At 42.8% G+C, this 22,559-nt stretch overlaps 1 long non-coding RNA gene across 1 annotated transcript; it reads left to right on the top strand.

The window, feature by feature from the left end:
• Window positions 1–4,158: 4,158 nt before the first annotated feature.
• LOC137478280 (uncharacterized) lies at window positions 4,159–6,722 on the top strand. Its single transcript, XR_011001500.1, has 3 exons — window positions 4,159–4,293; window positions 4,867–4,932; window positions 6,376–6,722. It is a non-coding gene; the product is annotated as an uncharacterized lncRNA (long non-coding RNA).
• The last annotated feature ends 15,837 nt before the right edge of the window (window positions 6,723–22,559 follow it).

Below are 22,559 nucleotides of genomic sequence, written 5' to 3'. Positions count from 1 at the left end.
GAAGCTTGTATTATTGCTGCAAATAATGTGCCTGTTTTGTAGTAAATAGGGAACATCAAGTGACAATGCATCAAAGAAGCACTCTGGAGAATACAAATTTGTCTTTTAATGAAGTGAGACCTTTAGAAACAATTCTCTGTTTCCATGATGACAATGATACAATGGGCATGCACCCACCTCCTCTCCTCTCCTCTCCTCTCCTCTCCTCTCCTCTCCTCTCCTCTCCTCTCCTCTCCTCTCCTCTCCTCTCCTCTCCTCTCCTCTCCTCTCCTCTCCTCTCCTCTCCTCTCCTCTCCTCTCCTCTCCTCTCCTCTCCTCTCCTCTCCTCTCCTCTCCTCTCCTCTCCTCTCCTCTCCTCTCCTCTCCTCTCCTCTCCTCTCCTCTCCTCTCCTCTCCTCTCCTCTCCTCTCCTCTCCTCTCCTCTATAGATGAAGTCAATTAATCTGTCCAGGGAAAGGCACAGCAGGAAATTTAAGTATGAGACCATCCTCCTCAGTAACATGAATCCCTGGAGCAATGGGATGAATTTGAGAAAGAGAGTATTTAGGCCGAATATCAGGAAAATGTTCCTAATGGCTTGGACTGCCTGAGCAGTGGAATTGTCTTCCAGGCAAGGATGGAAACACCAACATTTGACTTGAAATTGGACTGGACAGCGTGTTGGCAAGTGTACTAGGGGGAGAGATCCTGCTCTGGAAGAGGAACGGTCTCTTGGCCACCGGATCTCTACGACTCTGTTAAATATTCCAGTGTGAAGAATGTGAGGAAAGAAAATATTAGGAATCGCCCAGGGACACAGCTAATCCCACAGACATAACATTTGCACCAACTGCAGTAGAAGTTACACACATGAGGGACCCAGGCTGGGCCCCAAGTGGGATGAGGGCTTCAGCATCCCAGAGGAGGCCACGGTACAGGCTTGCTACTCATTGTCCCACATGCAGGCAGCAGGGCACTGGGACACAGAGGACAGGGAACAAATGCTCCTGGACTCTTGCTGGCAGGGAACAGGAACAACAAGCCTGTTGAAACAAACAGTCAGAAAGAAAAGAAACCTGAGCCCTGGCAGCAACTGCTGCCTCTTTACATCCATGACCAGGTGTCCCTTCTCCTCTCTGTCCTGGCAAAGCACCTCTAAATGCATGTCCTGTGACTGTCTTTGTTGCTGCTTTCTGATCTCCTCACAGTGCAGAGATGTCACGAAAATGTGTATTTTGAAATTCCAAATGTCACTGCACCAAACAAAACCCACTGGTGTTTACCAGGGAGAGGGCTGCCTACAGATGCCCCCATATTCCTTCAGTGGGGGCTTGTCTTGGTGTTAGTGGTGGGGCAAACCCAGAATAGCTGAGGGCAGAATGGGACCCTGACTGTGGTTTTAACTGAGTCCTGATTCCTTTTTTTGTCCTTCCGCATATGGATGTAATATATATTCACAAGGCTTTTTTTTCCCCTACCATTTATAATATTTTTTTTTTTAATTTCCAGTCATGGAGTTTTCTGGACAAAACAATTATGATCCAAATGTCCTGAGAACAGTCGCCAATGAAGGAGTTTTCCTGAACATGTACAGACAAAGGAAACTATTTCCTTACGGAGAGAAATCACTTCAAAGTGCCCAGACCAGACCCCACTCCAGCTCAGGTTTCCTTTCTGTGTCACAGCTTGGACCAGAGCTCTCACGGAGAGCCATACTCCTTGTGCCTGGTTTGAATTTAAGCAACACTGGACACAAGGCAGTGGGAACTCACAAATCAGCCCAGCCACCTCTTTTCTCCTTTCCTCCACCTTCCCCCACAATACATCCTTCCTCCTGCAAGGTGTTTGTCGCTTCTCCAATGTCAGTAAAATTCTCTGTGATGTGCCTCTAGCTTTCAGTGCTCTGGGCAGGTCTGTTTATCAACCATTCCAACACAGCTATGTCAATCTGATGCATCTCCTTTCCTAAAACTCAGTTTGAGTCAAAAACTCTCCCCAGTCATGATCTTCCTATCACCATCTCTTGTGAAGGTGAGGTGCAGGGCAACAGTTCTCGTGAGGATGAAATGGATTGAGAATGATTTTGCATGACAACTGCTGTGGATCCAATATCTTTCTGTTGGTGTTGCTCACAGAAACAATAATGCCTGGAAACCATCCAATACCTGTGTGTTGGCCCATCTTCAACACATGCCAAATTTTACTCTTGTGGGACAGCCTGGACACAGCCCACATATATTTATGTGTGATCTCCTAGTCAAACTGAGATCTATTTTTGCCAGTCTCCTGAGCATAGTTCCTCTTTCCACATTCTGAATGTCATCTCAAACTATAAGGAGGCTGACCGCTCCAGGAAGGGTCAGATGGCACTGCCTTTATGCACCTTTCTTTCTGTCCAGGCAGAGTGTGGGTCGTGGCACTCACACCAGGACCTCACATTTTGAGCTGTTGGGAGGAGTGTGAGGTTCATTGTTTTAGTAGAAGTAGGTAAGCACCACAGCATGGATTTCTTACTTGTGGGAAAATAGACATTATGTCCAAAGAGACATTTTATGCCTGTGACACCTCTCTCCTTCACCAAAATAATTCTTGACAAGGTTTTTTTCCTTCCATGGATTTGGCATTGCATACTATCTCCATTCAGGAGAAAAGTGTTGCACAGCACTTCTGTGACTGTTGAACTCAGCAGAGAACTCATCCCACTGCCACATAACCTGCTCTCAGCAATGTCCAGGTACCTTGAAAGAGGACCAAAAAATCTCCTCTCTCTCTCAAATGTCCTCTACTTACTGGCAAAATATGGCTTTCAGTATTCAAAGAAAGAATTTGGGACACTCATGAGCTCCATCATTAGCCTAGTTTTGTTTTTACTACTAAAACTTCTCCAGCCTAGTCTCATGGCTACCTCCTCTGACCTAATTAAACACTACTTGTCTAGGATGTGTCATTGTTTTACAGCTCAGAGTAGAGCAAAGATCCCAGAGTCTCCTGGCCAGGGCTGTGCTGGCAGTGGTCTGGTTTGAGCTTTCAGACCACACCTGGAGCTTGAGTAACAGCTAACGGTCAACACAATATCCTACCTGTCCACACTGAGGAGCTGTCTGCCACCTCATGGTACCAGAATTGTGTCACCAATCTCCAGAGACCAGCGGGAGACACACAGACTGGCGGGTCACTGAGACTCTGCTCTCCTTCCCTGCATATCAAACGCAGACTAATATGCCCCCTTCGAGCTCCACCTCCAGCTCCACCTCCAGCTCCAGCTCCAGCTCTGGCACTGCCTCTGTTCCCAAAGCCCTGCTTTATGCTTCTAAGACAATACAAAGAACATGCTCCCTCTTTGGTGCAAAAGCCCTGTTCAAAGGAAACCTTTAAGTTCTTCTACGGATCCCCAACAGGACGGCCTGCACTCCAGCACTTAGTCCTGGTGATGATACTTTCTGATATTACCTCCATCAAATCTCTGAAACACCCCTGGAAAAACCCCCAGAGGAGCTGCCCCAGCCTGATATTATGCCAGTGCTCTGCTCTCTGTGCAGTAGACAGGTAGGTGAAATTCAAGGTTATGGTCACTACAGCCAAAGGCCAGGACATTTAAGAACAGCCTTGCTACCTCCAATCTGCTGTACAAACTATTCTTAGCTGGAAGCTGGAGCCGAATGCTCACTGGGCACGCCAGGTTCACACCTCTGGAATACGCCCCTGACAGAAATATGCTTCAGCGTGAACTTGGCCGCATTTAGAAGAAGCTGCAAGATACACCTCTTTCCCAGACCTTTCCATCTGTTTAAACTGTGAAATCCTGGGTTCCTCGCTGTCTGGTCAGATTAAAAGCTGCTGGCAGTGGGGGAGCATGACAGTTCATTTCTCTTACTTGGAATGATAATTACTCAACGTAATCCCCATAAAACAAACTCATAATATTCAACGATGAGTGTGTGTTAAGTGCTCATAGTAACTGAAATAAATAAAAAGAGGTCATTAATAATAAACCATGGTCTGGATTACAGCAGTCAACAGTGCATGGAACAGCAGAGCTAGAGCTGATAAAGGAAAGTGGATCATAACCCTCCACATTCTGTAGGCATGATGTTGTAAGGTTGGAGATCAACTCTTCCCTCCAGATCCAGTCATTCTGGATCACCAGAATTCAGCTGTGATTTAATTATAACCTGTGTATTGTCTGTGAAAAAAGAGGTGAAATAAAGACTGGTTATGGTAGATGCAGAATGCTCTGAGTCCTCCTGCACAAGCCATCTAAACCTTGCTGGCTGCTTCACAGTCCACTTGAATCCACTAGGATTGCTACCACGTGTACTTCTGGGAGAGGTCTTTCTTTACCTATGCCGCACCATTTCAGATTCCTTGTCTTAGGAGCTGCCAAGTGGATCTAGCTGTTCTGCAATAGACATTTCTCTTTCTCCTCTGGTTTACTTGGGCCATTATGTGGACTCTTTGGAAAATGTGTTTGTCCTCCAGGTTAGTGTCTCTTCCTAGGCACTGAAGTAAATTTTGTACATGCACAGGATGGACTTGGCAACGTTTCCTACTGTGCAAAAACTCTAACTAGGTTTGTGAGCTCTTCCCCAACTAAATTCCCAGTGGCCATTTCCTCACATCACGCCAAGATTACATGAAGGTTAAGACCAAGAAGACACAGGAATGGACACCTTTGCAGGAAGGGAAGCTGACACAGTTTTGCTAGTACAGCTCACTGGGAGCTGGATTGATGTTCCTGGTGTAGCAAATAGAACTGAAATTTAGAGTTCTTGCTAAAATTAAAAATAAGTGGCTACATTTGTACAACTTATATATGAGGGATTGGAATACATATCAAAGTTCAACTATCACTTTCCTGTTTATATTCATGGATTGCTGTTTTTCTAGGCTCAGCTCTGGTTTTGCTGATGAGCTAAAATATAACCTCCTTAAACCCCAGTGGAGCAGCATTTAGTAAGTTCTTTCTTTAAATAATATTTCAGCCAGGGGATTAACTCCTGTTTGCACATACAGCTAACCTGGAGGGAAGGTTCAGTGAGCAAAAAACCCTGGAGGGAGAGGACATATTTGCAGCAGCAGAGACTGTTTCCACTCCTGCTGAGGTAGGGGGGAAATCCCTGCCAGCTGCAATGGGAGGCAGAACAGGCCCATCTCCAAATCATGTAAAAAATTATCTGGGAGCATTTTCAATTAATTACTGCTCATAGGAGGGGGGAATGGTCAAAATGACTGTGTGTCTGTAAGGGTACTGCCCCCACAGAGGACTGCGTGCAGCTCTGCAGTTCCCCTAGTTATGCTCCAAGCAGCTCCATGCCTCAGGCACACCCTCCCTGTCTTCAGAAGCATGGAAAGTATGATGAGACCATGTCTGCTTTGATGTCCCCTGGAATAATATGCCCTGCTTGCCCACTCATGTGCTGGCAGGTTTTTGCAGACCTGCAGTGGGGTACTACTCTTCCCTCACCAGTAGTCTGGATTGTGTACTCCAGAGAAGACATTGCTCCTACAAAGAACCTGAAAACATTAGATCTGTGACTTGTCTGTCTGCTGGGTCCCAAGGGAACTTAGGGTAACTGGGGTGCAAGGGGTCCTGCTCTTGCACTTGGGAAACCTCACAGGACTGGACTCTGTCTAACCCAAACATAGGATTTCAGCTCTTCCCCTGAAAAGAGCAGTATCATAAGCATATGGTTAATGACTCATCCCAAGTGGAAAAACAGCGTTTGTTATATTTTATGAAAATTTTATACATCTAAGGTACTCTACATCTGTTGCTATTTAGGCTGACATGTATGTAGAGATTGGCAGAACAAGTTCTCTGTAGGGATGACTGAACTCCAAACCAAACCACAGAACTTTCAAACACTCAGCCTGCTTCTTGAAGGGGAATGAAGGGAAAAAAAAAGAGAATGTTTTTCTGCTCTGTTGAAATGCTGCCTGACTGAGCAATATGCAAGGAAGACACTCTTCAGTTCTGTCTAATCCACAATAGAAGAGGGGCTTATTTATGGAGAGGAGCCTTTCTTCACAGCACTACATATCCCAAGCAAACTTGTCTCTGTGCCAAAACTTTCCCCAGGTTGCTCATGAAAGGGTCAGAAAGTTCAACTCCTTGTCTGACTCCTGCTCCTCCTCTCTGTATCCGTTCTTGTAAAACCCTCCCTTAGAACTGCTCCTGTCTCCCTCCTCTCTGGCAGCGAGCCTTTCTCATGGTGAGGCTAAGGGTTCTTCTTGAATTGTTCATACATATTTCTCGCAGGAGCAGCATCTGGGTGGCAAGAAGGCAGGGAGCCTTACTGGTTAGCCTGGAAGTCTTCTGGGGTTTCTTGGGAAGGCACTAAATGAGTGGACTTCCATGGAAAGTCATGTTTTTTACTCTGCATCTGTGTTTCTAAGGTCTCCGGTGCAAAATCCCCTGGGGCAGAGGACTAAGTGCTGAAAACAACTGAGGACCTGCCTGTATGATCCAACTCACTCCTCTGCAGACAGCAAGATGGAGCAAGCTGTGAAGAACTGCTTTCTCAAACATCTCTTATTTATTAGCCATGCCAGCCCAGTTCTGCCAGGATAATTACTCTGGGCACAACAGCTATCCTCTGCCCAGCTCCCAACTGGCACAGACTGTGTCTGCTCAGGGATCCTTCAGCTGTAATCTGTTTCTAATCTGATCCCCAGAGCACAGGGCCTGGAAAATAAAGTTCTCTGCCTCGAGCCATGCTGTGAGGCTCCCTGCTGTCTCGCTACGTGTGTGTCTGGGACAAATTAACATGAGAACCTAAGAAAGGCCATACTGGATCAGACCAAAAGTCTGTATAACCCAGTGTCATGTTTCTGCCAATAGCCAAAAGGAGAAGCTCACAAAAGCGTCTAAAATGATACCTCCACCAAATGCTCTCCCAAACTCCAGCCATAAGTGGCACAGGACTTCCAGACCAGGTGTACTTTCCACAGATTTGCTGATCTTTGATGCATTTGTCTGCCGTGAAATAGCACAGTCTCCCCAGGAAACCATGCGGACATTTCAAATTGGCCACATTTTGGAGCAAGAAGCCCTGCAGCTTTTCCTGTGGCTTGTTTTGAATCTGCTTCCTGTTAGTTTTCTTTGCTACCTCCCACTTCATGCTTCTGAGAAGGATCATTTCGTGTTCAGAAATCAGTCTGTGCCCAGAAAACATATATGACAACTGGGTGACTGGTCAAGAGGCAGCATTGCCAGTTGAAAGTAGTGTTTATGACTGGCCATTTATTGATGATAATTTTCCAAATATTACAGTGGTTTGGTTTGATGCAGTTTGGATGGCAGAATCAGTAGCAGAGCTTTGGTGGTTAATTCAGTCACAGTGTATTTAAGCCGAATAAGCGGAAAAGATAGAATGGTATGAGCTTGACAACACTGAGCATACTGGCAGGAACAGGGAGGTCCCATGAGGGAAAAGGACATAGAAGAAAGGTGTATTTCCTGGCAGGAGCAGGAGCACAAAGGTATGAATACTCTACAGGAGCAGCTGAGGTGGCTTTGTTTCTAGCCATTAGGAGCAAGGAGGCCATCAAGGTGAATGAGACTTTGGAAACTCTTGGTGAATGAGAAAAAGCATGCTAGGAGCTTTCTTGAGAACAAAAGCAGATACCAGATGAGTCTGTGGTTTGTTTAAGTGTTGGATCTTACCCTCCACATAGTGCCTTGGTTTTTTTTCTGATTCATATGGAAGCAGGATCTGAAAATCTTGGAGCTGGTGGAGCTCTATCCAAGCAGGTGAGCACTGGATCAAGAGACCAGAGAAGATAGCATAGAGGTACTGATGTGAGAATTCACAAGTCCTACCTTCAAGGGTCATTCCAGCCAGTGCTATGAAACCCAGCAGCTTCTTCTTGAATAGAAGGGGTTTTATAATTACTGAACAGAAGAGTAATGGAGGAAAGGTGGGAAATAAGCTGGGAGCGCTTTTTCCTGCCAATCTGCAGTGCTAAGCCCTGCAATCAGATGAATGGCACACATCCCCGTGTAGGGTGGACCCAAAAGTCTGGTGATCGCTCAGGGTAAATCACTGTCCTCTCCCCCTGTTCCTTAGGATTATGTGAGGTCGGATTGGGTGTCCCTGCCATGAGTTTTCTTTATGGAACTGACCGTAACCTCGTAACATAAAGGCCAGGCATACATTTGGCTGCCCTTAGGGCTCATTCTTATCATCAGCTTGCCTCAGAAACAGTGTGTGCACTCTTGGACATGGCAGGTAGGATTGGGTTTTGACTGATACTGTGATCTTCCGTCAGAAATGCTCAGAAAAAAAACCATCAAAATGGTGATAGCCACTCTCAGTGCTGTACCACACTATCTGATGAAAGTGCAGGTACTGCAGCAGCCCAGGAATGCTCTTACTTCTGGCCTGTGTCAGTTCTGGGTTTGCATTAGCTCCTAGATTGAGACAACTAAGTGTTGCATACTTTCTTGACTTCAACCCAACAGAATGGCATCTTACATGCATTTACCTTTTCCAAAATTAGCTCCTCCATTTTTTTTTATCAAAAACTAATTTATTTTCCCAGATTACTTCTTTAACAAATGCGTTGGTGCTCTTTTAGCAGCATATATTCACTGTGATAATAACCTAGTTTCTATACGGAAATAGCTTTGTCTGAAGCTTTCTGGCTAACAAAACAAGCAGGATAACTTTGTCGTCTCCACCCAGCACATAGTAGACATACAACAGTGTTATGCAATTTGATACGGCTGGCTGCTCCACCAGCAAAGGCGAAAGCCAGAAAGATCTTTCCACTGCTGTTGCTGGAGATTGTACCACTGTAGGATGTAGGAGTACCAACAATATTGTGTAAAGACAGATTTCTGCTTAAGTGGTCTGTGGACATACTTCTCTGTTAAAGGCTCTCTGGTATCTCTCATAAAAGCCCCTCATTTATACTTCATCTCAGACAGAATCGCTCCCAAATGTCAGTTTGGCATGATATCTGAAATGAAGAACAGCCATCCCTGAAGACCAATGGTTTTATAGGCTTTAATACATTTTAAAATATAACAAATTATCTTTCTTCTTAGGCGTAACAGCAGGCATAGTCTACCAAATCCTTTTAAATAATCAGTTGTGCCTCAGAATCTGAGAAGTATTTGGGAAGCAAGTTTTTTGTCATTAACCCTTTGAATAAACTCAAGTCTGCTCACTGCCTCCCACAGTGGCTTGTAGGAAATCAAAGAACAATATGAAAAGAATGAACAGAGAACACATCAATCAGTGTCAGCAGTATGGCTGTTCTTACCTTTGGTGATGGCTCCACTGTATAGAATTATCAGACAACTCAAATTACTACTGAAATATTTTAATACTATGCCTTTGCATCTGAAACAGATAAAAATCTTGAGTGGAGTGGTTCAAGAATGCATTCACATGAACAAAATAATGGAAAATACATTTAGCAGTCACATGAATAATGTAACTCCCTTCTTGGAAGGATTATGAAACTGTAGTTTCTGCATTTCTTTGACTAAAATTTGGCTTTAGTGAAGCTAATGGCTAATCTCAGTCTTGGCCTTCTTCAACAGTATGAAAAAAGATAACAATTCCTGCTTTTCCATATTAAAAAAAAAAAAAGCTGAAAACTATTTGCAGTGGATGAAAAGCTGCCAATATAATGTCTAATTTAGCAAGTGATTAAAAATTAAAAAGTGTAGCTATAGATCATCAGAACAGTGAGGTATGTCATGAAGGGCAAGCATATCAGTAAACAAACTTGCTCGGTCAGAGTCTAAAAGAAATTTCAGTCATCTAGGATATGGAGTAGTTAATTGTACTTTAAAAGGGAAATTAATTATTCCCTTTAAAGGGAAATTATCTTTCCTGTAGTGTTGGGGTGGATTATTAGTGTAATCCACTGTAGCACATAAATGTCCCTGTTTACACTAGGTTTGAGGTAAGAGCTTCAGACTTTGTAGCCTTCTCCTTTTCTAGCAAGCAATCTCCATAAGAGTGTTTCTGATACCAGGAACACTGCCTAAACCTGTCTCATGTGATGTATCAATGGAAATGTTCCTAAAATTGTATTTTCTCCTCTTAGTTATGTTTTGCTTTTCCTTTGACTCTAAGGGTAAATGTGATTATTGAGATATGTGAATTTGCTAGAACAGTGTGGAATACAAAGTGGCATTATGTCCCATGATTAAATCTGATGCTGACCTGTTTGCCTCAGATTAGCTCAGTTTTCACTTCACCTGGTCCATATTTATGGCTTTATCTTTGTCCTGCAGATTTCTAACTCACAGGCAACAAAACTGAGAGAAAAAATACTCCATTATCCCATGTTTCCACAGGATTGGGATAGCCAGCTCCACTGAAAGCATACTTCCTGGTTTAGCTAGGTACCTCTTCCAGTTCTTCTTCAAAATAACCCAGAAATTCTAGAACTTCTCTCCTCAGTTCCTTCCTCCTTGTCCACAGATACCATATATTTCCTCCTGCTTCTCTCAAAGTGCTGGTTATCACTTGCTGCAGTTGAAGTCCCACTTGCCATATCCTCAGAGTCTCTTTTTCTTTTCCTCCATCGTTCTGTTTCTTCTTCTTCTTGCCCACTGGTGCAGGCTTGAGATTGCATGGGCATCTCTTCTTTCTTAGCTGCTTCCTGAAACAGTCCTTTTATCTCTTCTCCTAGAACTGTGATATCTGTCTCTTTTGAAGCCTATTCTGTCTTTCCAGATGCAGTACCAAAAGTAATAGGGACATTTTTTAACTTCATTCGTTCCTTTCCTTTTCACATCTGAATAATTTTGCTCCATTTGTAAAACAGCTTCAGATCTTTGCTATTTTAGACTGTAGTTGCACAGTCATGACCTATTTCTTCTTCCAGCTCTTGCCAAGATTACCAAAATCACTCATGTTCAACCAGTGGGCTCTTTCTTCCTTGGCAATACATGGTCTGAATCACTCATCAAAGGAAAGAGTACTGTTACCACTGGAGAGCACTCTTATACAGCTACAGATACTGATTTATGTCCATCAGCTCCCTACTTTATCCCATTTTCTTCATTGTCTGAAACATCTGGCAGGTATTTTAAGTGTTTGACCACCACTGGTCATTAGAAGAGCTGGAGGAAGTTTTTTTGGATGTTCTTCAGAAGACTAGATCCTGTTACACTACCTTTTGTGTTCACTTCCTTTATGTGCTTGTGGGACATCAGCACTGAGTTTGCCACTGGAGGTGGTCTGAAAGCTAAGGGAATCCTTGAAAGCTTTGCTGCCTGCCTCCTTAACTCATACTGTAAAGGGACCTGTGCTTTGTGGATTCTAAGAAGTCATTTTACCAACTGTAGTCATTGTAAAAATTCATTTCCATCACTTTCTCCATCTGTTGATATTTTTAATGAGAGAGAAGCAGATCTGTAGTTAAGCAGTCTACCAGCAACCAGTGAAGACTTCCCTGAAATTTAACCAATTAATAGTTGAGTGGGCGAGTCCAGGCTAGGATTTCAGGGGCATTCACCATGCAATTGCAGCTAATAATGCTCTTGACTATCATGGGATCATTGCAGTTGCTCAAGGCATTAGCAGGCAGCTATTGCATGCTTCCAAAGCTGTCTCATCTCCAGGCTGAACCAATCCCACTTACACAGGAAGTGCTCCAACCCTGGCTGTCCTAGTGGCATCCACTGGTTTCATTCTAGTTCAACATCTTTCTTGAACTGGGGTGGGGGGCAATATTGAGAACAGTATTTCAGTTGTGATCCAATAAGTGCCAAGTAAAGGGGTGTAACTGACACCCAACCTCTGCTCCTGTGAGCACAGCTAAGGATGTTGCCTGCCTGCCTTGTTGTCAGTAGAATTCACAGTGAATTGTGGATTCATGCTTAGCCTAAAGTCTACCAGGACCCTCAGGCCCTTTGTAACAGAGCTTCTCCCCAGGCAGTCAGTACCCAGACTCTTTTCCTATCTTGAGTATGTCTGTGGTGGTCTGGAAGATTATTTTAGTAACCTGCTTGAACTACCTTGGCTTGGGATTCTCTGGACTTGATGTAACATCCTGCAAAATACCCAAAGAAAATTTAGACTACTCTAATGGGCTATTTTGTACCATCATTTGAAAACAGGAACTATCTGGGATGGAGATCAAGTCTTGTGAAGATATATTTCTAATGGCAGAACTCTGTATCACTCTGGACATTTTCTGAAAATTATTGCAATCCAGCTTGACTATGAATCAGCAGTCATTAAATCTTACATCGTGAGTACAAGAGGCCAGATAATACATTTTGCCAAGGTCTCTCCAGTACTTGCTGGAATGCAATGGCTCTTTAGCCTCTTTTGAGTGATGCATGTCACATACTGCACATAAAAAAATGTACAAGCACTCCGTGTGATCATACCAAGCCTCTGAAGATTTCTTTGGCTCTTCAGTTGCTTAGCTCAGATTCACAAGTGGGACACAGCTCTTCATTCTTCAGCTTGCATGGAAATGCTGACTTGTTTAATTTAAGAATTATTAGTGGGATTTTTAGTAGGGCCTTAAGTGACTTATGAACATAAGCCCCATTGAAAGTCGAATCCTACTTTCCATAAATATCGACCATATTTCTTCTGGTAAAATGTTTCTGGCTCGAGGGCCTCCTGCCAAAAACAACCTGTCTCCATTTCTGGACAACTTTCACCCTGCATTTTTGATATGTGCAACATCCCCACGGAGCACAGCGTTGCAGGTCAGGAAATGAGTGTGGAACAAAAGAAGCGTAGGAAGCACTGCCGACTGTGTATCTGACCTGGGAGACAAGACACGGTGTGGCTGCGGCTGGGCTGTGAGAGCTGAAGCCTCCCTGGGACTCCAGCCAGGAAATTGCACAAAGCCCACAATGAGAGACCCTCATAGTTTTTTTTCCTCACACTGACAGATGTCCCTCTCTAGCAACCTGTCTTGCTAGAGAGAAGTTACAGAGGTGACAAGAAATGTTAGTCAGGGATTATAGCTGTTTCTCTGACTGATTTCCATTGTCTGTTTGCAGACAGAAAATAGGTGAGCTGCTTAGGCACAGTGTGTGGGCAGCAAGAGACGGGGCAATGAAGCCTGGAGCTGGAAACACAGGAGGAGGCAGGAAGTCCTATGTCCTCTTCCTTTTCTCTAGCCCCTGCCCATACTGTCTGTTTCACTCTAACAGCTGATTCTTCTCCTTCCATACGTGCTTGTGAAACATCTCACTGACCACAGTAGCTGGAGATTTCCAGAGTGATTTGAATACCCAGACCAAATACCTGACCAATTCACGTTCTTTTCCACAAACAGAAATTCAGAACAATGAGATGAAGGGAGCTTTCTAAAGGGAAAATGTTACTGTGACACCAGTTGGAAAAACAAGTATTTGCTAATGTCCTTCTGTGTTCAGGGTGTCATCAACACAGGAATTTTAGCATGGCCATCATTGGGCTACTGAGCCTTCAACAGGGAAGCATTTGCTACAGTGTTTCAGTACCTCCCACCCTTAAAGCAGGGTATCACTTCTGAGGCACCTTTAATGTTACTTCATGTTGGATTCACCAGTATTGAGAGACTACTAATGCTTTAAAAAAATATCAGTCCATGACCTGAAATGTATATAAAAGACAACAAATTTTTTGGTATACAACTAATAATAAAAAAAAGCAAAACTGCCATCATAGTAGGTAGAAAAGGTGTACAGAAGAACATTGGTTAAAAAGGGGTCGGTTTGGGGGACAGTGAGAGCTATCTAGGGCTGTGAATACAGGAGATACCAGCTTGGCTACAATCTTTGGTCTTCTCATCATTCGGCTGAGGCTCTGGCTGAAGGATGTCACAGTCTTCTAGTGATCCAAGTCCTCTTACAGCAAAAATAAGGGGTGAGAGAGAGAAAATGAGATAATCCCCAACCATTACCTGAAGACTGAATTTGGGTCTTCCAACCCAGAAGCTCACCTGTGCCTCTGGTCACATGGTATAGATTGACCCTACAGGATCTGTTCCCACCTCCTTAGATGGAACAGATCATTCAACAGATTAGAAAATATCCCTGAATGACAAATTTTTGGTAAGCATAGGTTCATTCTCTATAAAAGAAGAAAAGAAATATTTAAGAAATATGGAGAAAAAAAATACACCTTTCTTGGTTTGTATTTTATTTTTGGAGAAGCAGGCTACTGCATTTCTGCTGTACTTTCTTAACAGATACCAGGAGACTTTTCCTAGGTTATTTTTGGAGCCACTAGATCTCATTCTTTCCTGGAGCCCTAGCCAGGTCAACAACACTAAGGAATGACTATTTGTACCCAATGAACTCTGCCTTTCAACCTCTGTGTCCTGTGGAGCAGGCAGTGAAATAAGTCTAGCAGGGTTTGTTTTGGGGTTCAGCTTGTTTCCTTGAGTCCCCAAGGAAAGTGACCATGGCAATTAGAAATATTAATTGAGCTGCACAGGAACTCAGCCAGAAACTTGTGCTCTCCTTCAGGGAGCAGCCACGGAAACCTGGATGCCATCTGAGGTCTGTGAGGTTTAGCATCCTGCTAAACTCAAGGACAGGAGCCAGCTTTGTGCTGGGGACACCAGCCATGCTGCTGGCTTATGGCTTGTAATGCCAATGTGGTACAGCAACCTCACATGTGTGCTCCTCCATGCCGGGCCTGGGTGCCTAAGCGTTCACAAGTGCTGCTTCCAGACTGGATCTGTGCTGATTCCCAGCCTGAGAAGTGTCTAATGTAAGTGAGATGCATGAGCAATGCTGAAATCCCAGCCCTGCTGGCCAAACCACTTCTCCAACTTCTTGTGCAGCCACTGGCACAAGGGAGGGCAGGAGGAGCCAAGATCTCACTTTTTTCCTCTCCGAGAGCTTTGGTTTTAAACCTGTAACGTGAGGGAGGAATATGCAAGCTGTTCCCTCTTGTGCTCTATATTTTTAATATATAGTGGGAGATTCAGTAAGCCATTACTTTCCTTTTCCCCTCCTGTGTGATTAATTTTGCAGAGGAGTCTGCCTATGACAGAAATAGTGACAAACACAAGCAGCTCCTCACCTGCTTTCCAAAAGTGCCTTTGGGGCCAGCCTGTGAGCCATTCCATCACGCTGATGAAGAGTCACACAAGCAGCTTCCACCACCCTTGGAGGGCACAAAGCCCCTGCCTCGCTGTGGTGTACAGAGGTGGAAGCTGGAGCAAAAAAAAGATGGTGCACAGGTGACACCACCTGACTGGCAGCTGAGAAAACAGATGCTTGGCTTCACATACTCAAGGGATGCCCTCTTCCATGCTGTTAGGAATAACTCCCTATCTGTGGCTGGTCGGATAGTGACTCAAGCACAAAAGGGAGTCACTCTCTGACTTTATTTTACTTTTCTGTAGCTACAGCCTTAAAAAGTCTGGAAAAGTTTTTCACACTAAATTAATTATGCTTCAGCCTATATTGACCGTCATGAAGTAGCCTTCTAGTTGTCCCTGTTCACAAAATCATATTGTATTTAAAACTGGTGGTGAACATTGGCTATAATAATTTTGTGTAAATGTTTTAGACAAAAGCAAATTCCACAGGTGATTGAATTTTAGCATACACCAAAACACAAGTGTATTGAAGGATTCAAGGTGCATAGTGACAGGGATTGGTTAGCATCAGTAGCTGAAGAGATAAAAAGAGCACTACAAACTTAAGGAAAGCAAGTGAGCTCACCAAAGGTGATTCTTAATGGTTTTCCAGGTTTCATATTTTTTGTGTTTTCCTCCTGGATATAAATATCCTGTTCCATATGCTGTTTTGCTAAATGGGGCACAGAAAAAGGAAGTATACATCTTCTCTCTTCAGTGGGCACTTCACACATAGTGACCTTCACTTCTGCCTCAGCCTGAAGAGGAGTCCCTTTTCCACATATGGGCCTTCCAAATTTCCATGAGGGAAGGACTACTTTTGTTTTGACACAGCCTCTATTTGCAGGGTGCCACCTTGCTGTACCTGCTGCATGAGTGACCCTCACTCACCCCAGACCTGGATGCTGCAGAAGAAGAAGCTCTGCCATGTCCAAGCCACTAAAGGGGGTATGAGCCTGCACATGCAGCTGTTTTCCTGATGTCATCATGCTTTAATACAGAATAACAACCATATCTGAAAGCCCTGCCTTGTGCATTCATCAACCAACCCTGAACATTCCCCAGGTATTATGCATATTCTGCTACCAAAATCTGGGCACTGCAGGGAATCCTAACCTCATGGTTTTTTCTGCCTTCTTTCTGCCCTATATTCATCAATGCCACACATTAGAGGGCAAGATGAGAAGTCTCTGTGGTGTCTTTAATACAACACAAGAACAGTAATTTTCTTATTTCTAGTTCAGCCTTTGAGGAAAGATATCCTGGAATGGAATATATCCTGATCCACTGGTGATGAATGACACGGATCTATTTATACATATGTTTATACAGTGCTAGCTAATAATAATTATTTATTGTTCCAAATTGCAAAGCAGCTTGCAGCATTGCAGAGATCTGATAAGTGATCAGTGTTCTACAGAGATGCTGTGAACATTAGTTTCTAAAGTATAGGTGAGACCCAGCATGAATCTATACCAAAGAGATTCTTTGCAAAAAAATGAAACATGTAACTGAGTTTGCTCTCAGGAGCCCATTTCAGCCTCCACTACCACTGCAGAATAGGCAACCTTAGTGTGATGTGGTGGGAGAGAAATTTTAGCATGACACGTGGCACAGATGGGTCAGAGAAGGGACATTTTGCACATCTTCTTCACTTCCAGTCTCCCAGCTCATCCAACTCCCTCCTGCCTCTAGCAAATGTTATTTCCTTTAGCTCCATTGTGTGGGTGCTGACAAATGCAGGCCTACAGCAATGTTTTTTCCACTTGAGGAAGTAGGGAAGCGTGAATTAAGTCTTCCCCGTTGATGATTGCACCATGATATGTTTGTTTTGGTTTATTTTTATGCAGCTTACAGGTCTGTCAATTCAGACACATTTATTTCTCCTGCTCACCTTCAAGTTCACCATTATCAGCTTCTGGCTTGCTTACCATCCCTGTGTCACGAACAGGGGCGTTCTTTGCTCCTTCACATTAAAAGCACTTTGGAGGGTTTTGCTTTTGCTGTTCAGATCCTTACGTCTTCATGTAACTGCTGCTTTCATATGGGCAACCATATCCTTGATATTTTATTTTATTTTAAATGTCATCTGATAATTCAATGAACTATTCCAACTTGAAATCATAGAGATCAGGCTAGAAGCTGATCTAGCTTCTAATGAAAATACTTTCATTTTCCTGGGATCAGGAGGATGTGAGAAGAACAGTGGTAGTTTGGCTAGATAAAGGCTTCATGCATTCCTCTGTCCTACATGTGACTGATGGCTTTTGCCATTTCATGGCCCTCCTTAAAAAATTGATACTCTCATATTTAATACTTGTTCATTTTGTTCTGTGAATTTTTCTAATTATTTTTTAACCTATGTAGCCTTGTAGCTTTTGGTCTGTCATGAGGAGTTGCCCAGTGTAGCCATATTTAGGGTGAAGAAATACCATCTTTTTTTTTTTACCTTCTAGCATGTGGCTCTTTCACTAACATGCTATTAGTGCTGTGCTTTATCACTTGTGCCTCCATAAGCTAAGATAAAGACTCCATATATTTTACTGTTTTGGAACAAAACACCTAGTTTTGTAAGTAAAAAGAAAGTGGTCCATAATGAATATGATATAAAGTGTAAATTGCAAATCAGAGCTGACAATTGAATGCCTGAAAATCCGATGTTGCGATTTTCCCCCTTTCTTTAAGACCTTTGAACAAATCATTTGGGGCTCACAACATCTGAAAGTGCTTAGGTGAAAGTGGCATGAAGAGGTGTGATCAAAGCCATTTTCATAGCAGACATAAAAATCATAGCATATCTGATTTAAAACAGGGTAAGCAAAACCTAACCTGCCTGCTGGAGAAGATTCCATTGAAATTAGTTTTAGCTATCATGAGGCTCAAGTAGCATGTTTGGGACGCTGGAGATTTGGATCTAAAGCGAACCCTCACCAACAGGCATTTAAATACGCCAGAGACTCCGAGTCTTGCAATGTTATGATGTTATGTATATGAAGAAAACTCACTTTAAATTATGCAGTCTGATGTTAGGTTGAAGTTAAATTGCATACGAAATAATAATTTTCATTATCAGTTAAAAAACCACCCCGCATTTTAAAAAGCTGTTCGTAGGCATCTCGCAATGTAGGTTAAAAGAGAAGAAAAAACCCCAACTTTTTAGCAAGGTAAAAAATAATGTGTTTAGCTTCAGGCATTCTTTAAACTGCCTCTTTTCTGAGAAGGGAACACAGATGTGTGAGATTCTGGATTTAGTTCCAAGCCAATACTCTTAATTAACTTCAAATTGTTTAAATATATAACATCTCGGTGCAGAATGTAACATCTTGGGAGTGCACTGGGCTGTACCCAGGTGTCAGTTGTTCCCAAAGTTCACCTGCAGCACCCCAAACCACTGCAAGGGGCAAACATATCTTTCTCATAATGGCAAATACTTCAATGTGTGCCTGTTTTTTGGGCATGAAAATAAGGCCAGAAGGGTGTTCAGAGTGAAAGGAATGCTTGGAATAAGAAATAGAAATATTGATTAAACCTTGAAGAGCGTATTTTGCCATTGCTTTCAAATCACCCTGGGAATGACTGGGAGAAAGAAAAGGTACCTAGGAAAGACATAGGGGTTCTGGAAGATGGAGACTGGTCCTAGACTGTAGCTCTCAAGAATAAACAGTAGGCAATAAGCAAGTAGGGAGACTGGGTTTGGTTAGGCCAAGAGATGGATTCTAGAAATATACAATATGAAACAGAAATAAGAATTTTCAATAAGTTGAAATTCACTTTATGTGATCTGTTCCATCAATGAAAAAGATTAAGCGGTTCACAAGTCAAAAGGGAGTTGACAATGCCTTCCTGTGGCCCCAGCTAAGGCCGTGTCCCTCAGCTCCCAGGGTGTAGATGTCATTTGTTCGTGCTGATTGTATGCTGCACAGATCCTGCGGGCGGCAGCAGCAAAAACAGGTCTGGGGGAAGTTTATATCTCTGTCCATTGTGGCAGGTTAGAGCTTCCAGCTGAGCACCCAGGGTAAAGAAAAATGTTATGCTACTGCTCACACTATGGTTCATGTCCCCCTTATGTACCCACTGAAGTCCGGAGGAAACTTAGGTGCATAAGCGTGTAAGTGAGAAGTCTTTATCCTGTGCACAGTCAGTTGCAAAGAAATCTTCTGATCTATGGAATTTGTGACTTTAATGTTATTGTTTTTTTTGCAATCCATACATTTGTATACACATGCAAACATACACAAGTTTTTTTACCTGATTTTTCTCCTGCATTTCAGTGGCAAGATACCACTGTAACTTTAGCAACTTGAGAAGACTTGCTCAGAGCTAAAAGTACTGTAAATGAGTGGATAATCAAATCTGCAGTGTCACCCCCCCAGTTTCTGGGCTACATGCAGGCAGTGTCCTCAGGACGTATCTGTGCTGAGACCCACACCGTGAGGAGATCCCCAAGCAAGCAGCCAGAGAGCAAGCTCTGGATGGCTGTGTCAGTGTGCTACGATGCTATTAATTAGTCCTGAGTTAATTAGCCCTTGCAAGAGGCAGTGTTAACCTGGCTGTATGGCTTTGGGGACCAGTGTAGTGTCTCTGCAGGGGATTTTGCCATGCCATGCCTTGAGGATGTACTATCCCCTTCTGAGGCAAAGCAAGATCTGGCACACTTTGCTCCTTTGTCACATAGGTGGGACAGGGGTTTTTCGTAGGAAGGATGGTCTGTGCTGCTGAGAGGAGCAGTGAGGAAGACCACAGAGTGAAAGGAAAAGGTCATGGCAAAGTTCTGTAGAGTGGGCCTGAGTCACAGGGAGAATTTGAAAAGGTAAGAAGCAGGTTCATTATTTTCTGTCATGGGATTAAGCAAAACAGACTCAAACCAAAGAAAATGAAGCATTTTTTTCATGCAATGGATACTTAAGGAATCAAACTCCCTGTGCCAGTATTTTGTGTGTGTTGGACATTTATACAGGCTCAAAAATCTAATTAGACAAATAAAGTAAAAAGCCACCCAAAGCGGTCAAATTTCAAGATTCGCTTTAAGCTAAGGAAGTCCTGGGGCAGCAGCCACTTGAGGCCAGGACATCAAAGACAAATTACTACTCCATTGCTCTAGTCTTGCATTTTTTCCCTGTCACGTGCTGCTGGCCAGAGGTGCTGCCTGCCCTGGTTCAGAGAAGAGTAGAGTTCTTCCCAGGTGTCACTGCCATATTTGTAGCAAATCTCATAAGTGTTCCTCAATCTCCAAGGATCTTCTTGTGGTTAACTTAAAAATATGTGCCTCCATCAGAAGTGTTCAGCTAGTAGGCATGTCCTTGAAAGAGGAAGAATCAGAATCATAGAATCACAGAAAGTCCTGGGCTGGAAGGGACCTTAAGGATCATTTGGCTTTAACCCCCCTGTCATGGGTAGGGATGGCCACCTACTAGATCAGGTTGCTCAGGGCCCCAAGATTAGGACCACAAAAAAAAAAAAAAAAGCAAAATCTTGTCTTTCTTTTTTTCACGCGGGGTTTTACCCATACTGCAGAAGAAATGCATGCCACCAGCTCATGACTTCCACTGAGAAAAAGTACAACATAGCCCACAAAGAGCATAGAAAGAACATGTTGCTTGAATAAAATTTTAGGCCAACTCATATCAACTTAAGTAGTGTAGGAATGAATTACCAAACCCGAGACACTGTGTGTCTCATTCTGAGAAAAATTCAAGCATGTGTTGCCACAGACAGGCTAGCACCAGCATTTCTGATCTTTAACAAAAGCTCTTGCTTAGTAACTTCAAATACTACAGAAAGATCTAGTAGCATCTAACAAGTGAAGTAAGCAAAGAGTTGAGGAGCTGTAATGCTGAGCAGGCTGACTGATACTTGTCATGCTTCCAAAGCTCTGCTCAATCCCTATGTTCAAGGCAAGCAAATGAGAAAAGGAAATTCAGAAAAGGATGATAATTATCAGTCTCCCTCAGCAAAGGCTTTGAAGGTTTTCAGATTGGCTCCTGCCTTTCTCAGCCTGACAGGAATTAGCCCAGAGAAACTGTGTATGAAAAAAATTGTGTAATTTAACATCATCATTCATATGTTCAGGAACTCCTTTGAACAACCAAGTGAGCCAAGAATCTAATGAACAAACAGTTGAATGCAACCTCTGGATAACCCTCTAATCTTCTCCATTCCCCTTGAAAATCTGAGGAGGAAAACACTAGAAGACAACAGATTAAAAAAGCCTGACCAAGGGAACTGCTGGCAGACAGCTAGGCATGGGTGTTTCTCTTGTTTGCAAATTTTAGCAATTAAGAAAGTGTTGAAAGATTCTGAAAACATGTTATCATTGAGAGAAGAGAGACTCCTAGGATTTAAATGTCAGACAGAAATAGGGTAAAAGACTGATTGGCTTTAGTTGATATCAAGTCAAAACTAAATTCAGATTTTCCCCTCAAACAACATAAGCTGTCAAATATGAAAGTGAACAAGTCATTCTTCTGATTTCACAGACAATGAATACCAAAGCAACACATACCATAATAACAAGACAGTGTTGAAAGGAGCTCTAAAACTCCATCTGATCCTCCATATGTTGCAAGAGAAGTAAGAGTTTCTGAAGGAGAAAGAGTCCTGAGTGAGAAGAAAATGTCTGAAAGACTCTAGAGATTGTTTTCTGGGCAGATACTACTATGAGAAGGAAAGCAGAAATAAAAAAAGCCAAATATTGATTTGGAAAAGCTGTGAATAAGGTTAAACATTTACAAATAACCCATCAAACAGCTAACTTCTAATCAAAGCCATGGTCTTTCATTTTATGCCAGAAAACTGATTATATTGAATTAAGTCAAAAGAAAAAGGTGTTTGGAAATAAAATATGTCGAAGGATGAATGAATCAACATGAATCCTAAATTCATGAGGAGTGATGACCTAGTCACCAAATCAAATATGGGTTAGCAAATGTAATTCAGAAAATCAAAACAATCCTGTGTCAATCATTAAACAATTAAAGCATGGGGAGTAATGAGGGAAATTATGGCAGTCAAGAAAAAAGGAAACATCTAATAATTGTTTTCTAAAAAAAAAATAAAATATCAAAGACTCTGAAATGTGGGCATTGCTCTGAATTGAAAATCTCAATATGTCTTTTGACTCTCAGTTGCTGTTGATCTCTGGTCTCACTGTCTGCAAAGACAGCTTTGTTTCTGCTTATCCTCTGCCCATTATTTTTGGAGAAGGACATAATTCACCTTGTGGAGGTGTTGCTATATCTTGGGGCAACCCTATTTGATCTTGCCAAAGTGACTCAGCAAACAAAGCAGCATAATTTGTTACTGAACTTCTGACCACTCTTTTAAACATTTGTTCCACAAACAAGGATGAAGGTTGTCTGAGAACAAGAGTCTAGAATGGACACAAAACTTAAACCAGCAGACAAATGAGGAAGAGATCATTAGATTGGAGGCAGCTAGTATTCCAGGGCTCACTTGTTGGACAGAGCTGTGGCCTGTGTGGCCGTAAGACTGAATGATAAGCATCTTGG

This window comes from Anomalospiza imberbis, chromosome 1 (assembly GCF_031753505.1).
Source record: "Anomalospiza imberbis isolate Cuckoo-Finch-1a 21T00152 chromosome 1, ASM3175350v1, whole genome shotgun sequence".
Taxonomy (NCBI): domain Eukaryota; kingdom Metazoa; phylum Chordata; class Aves; order Passeriformes; family Viduidae; genus Anomalospiza; species Anomalospiza imberbis.
This window is presented reverse-complemented; position numbering and strand designations above follow the sequence as displayed.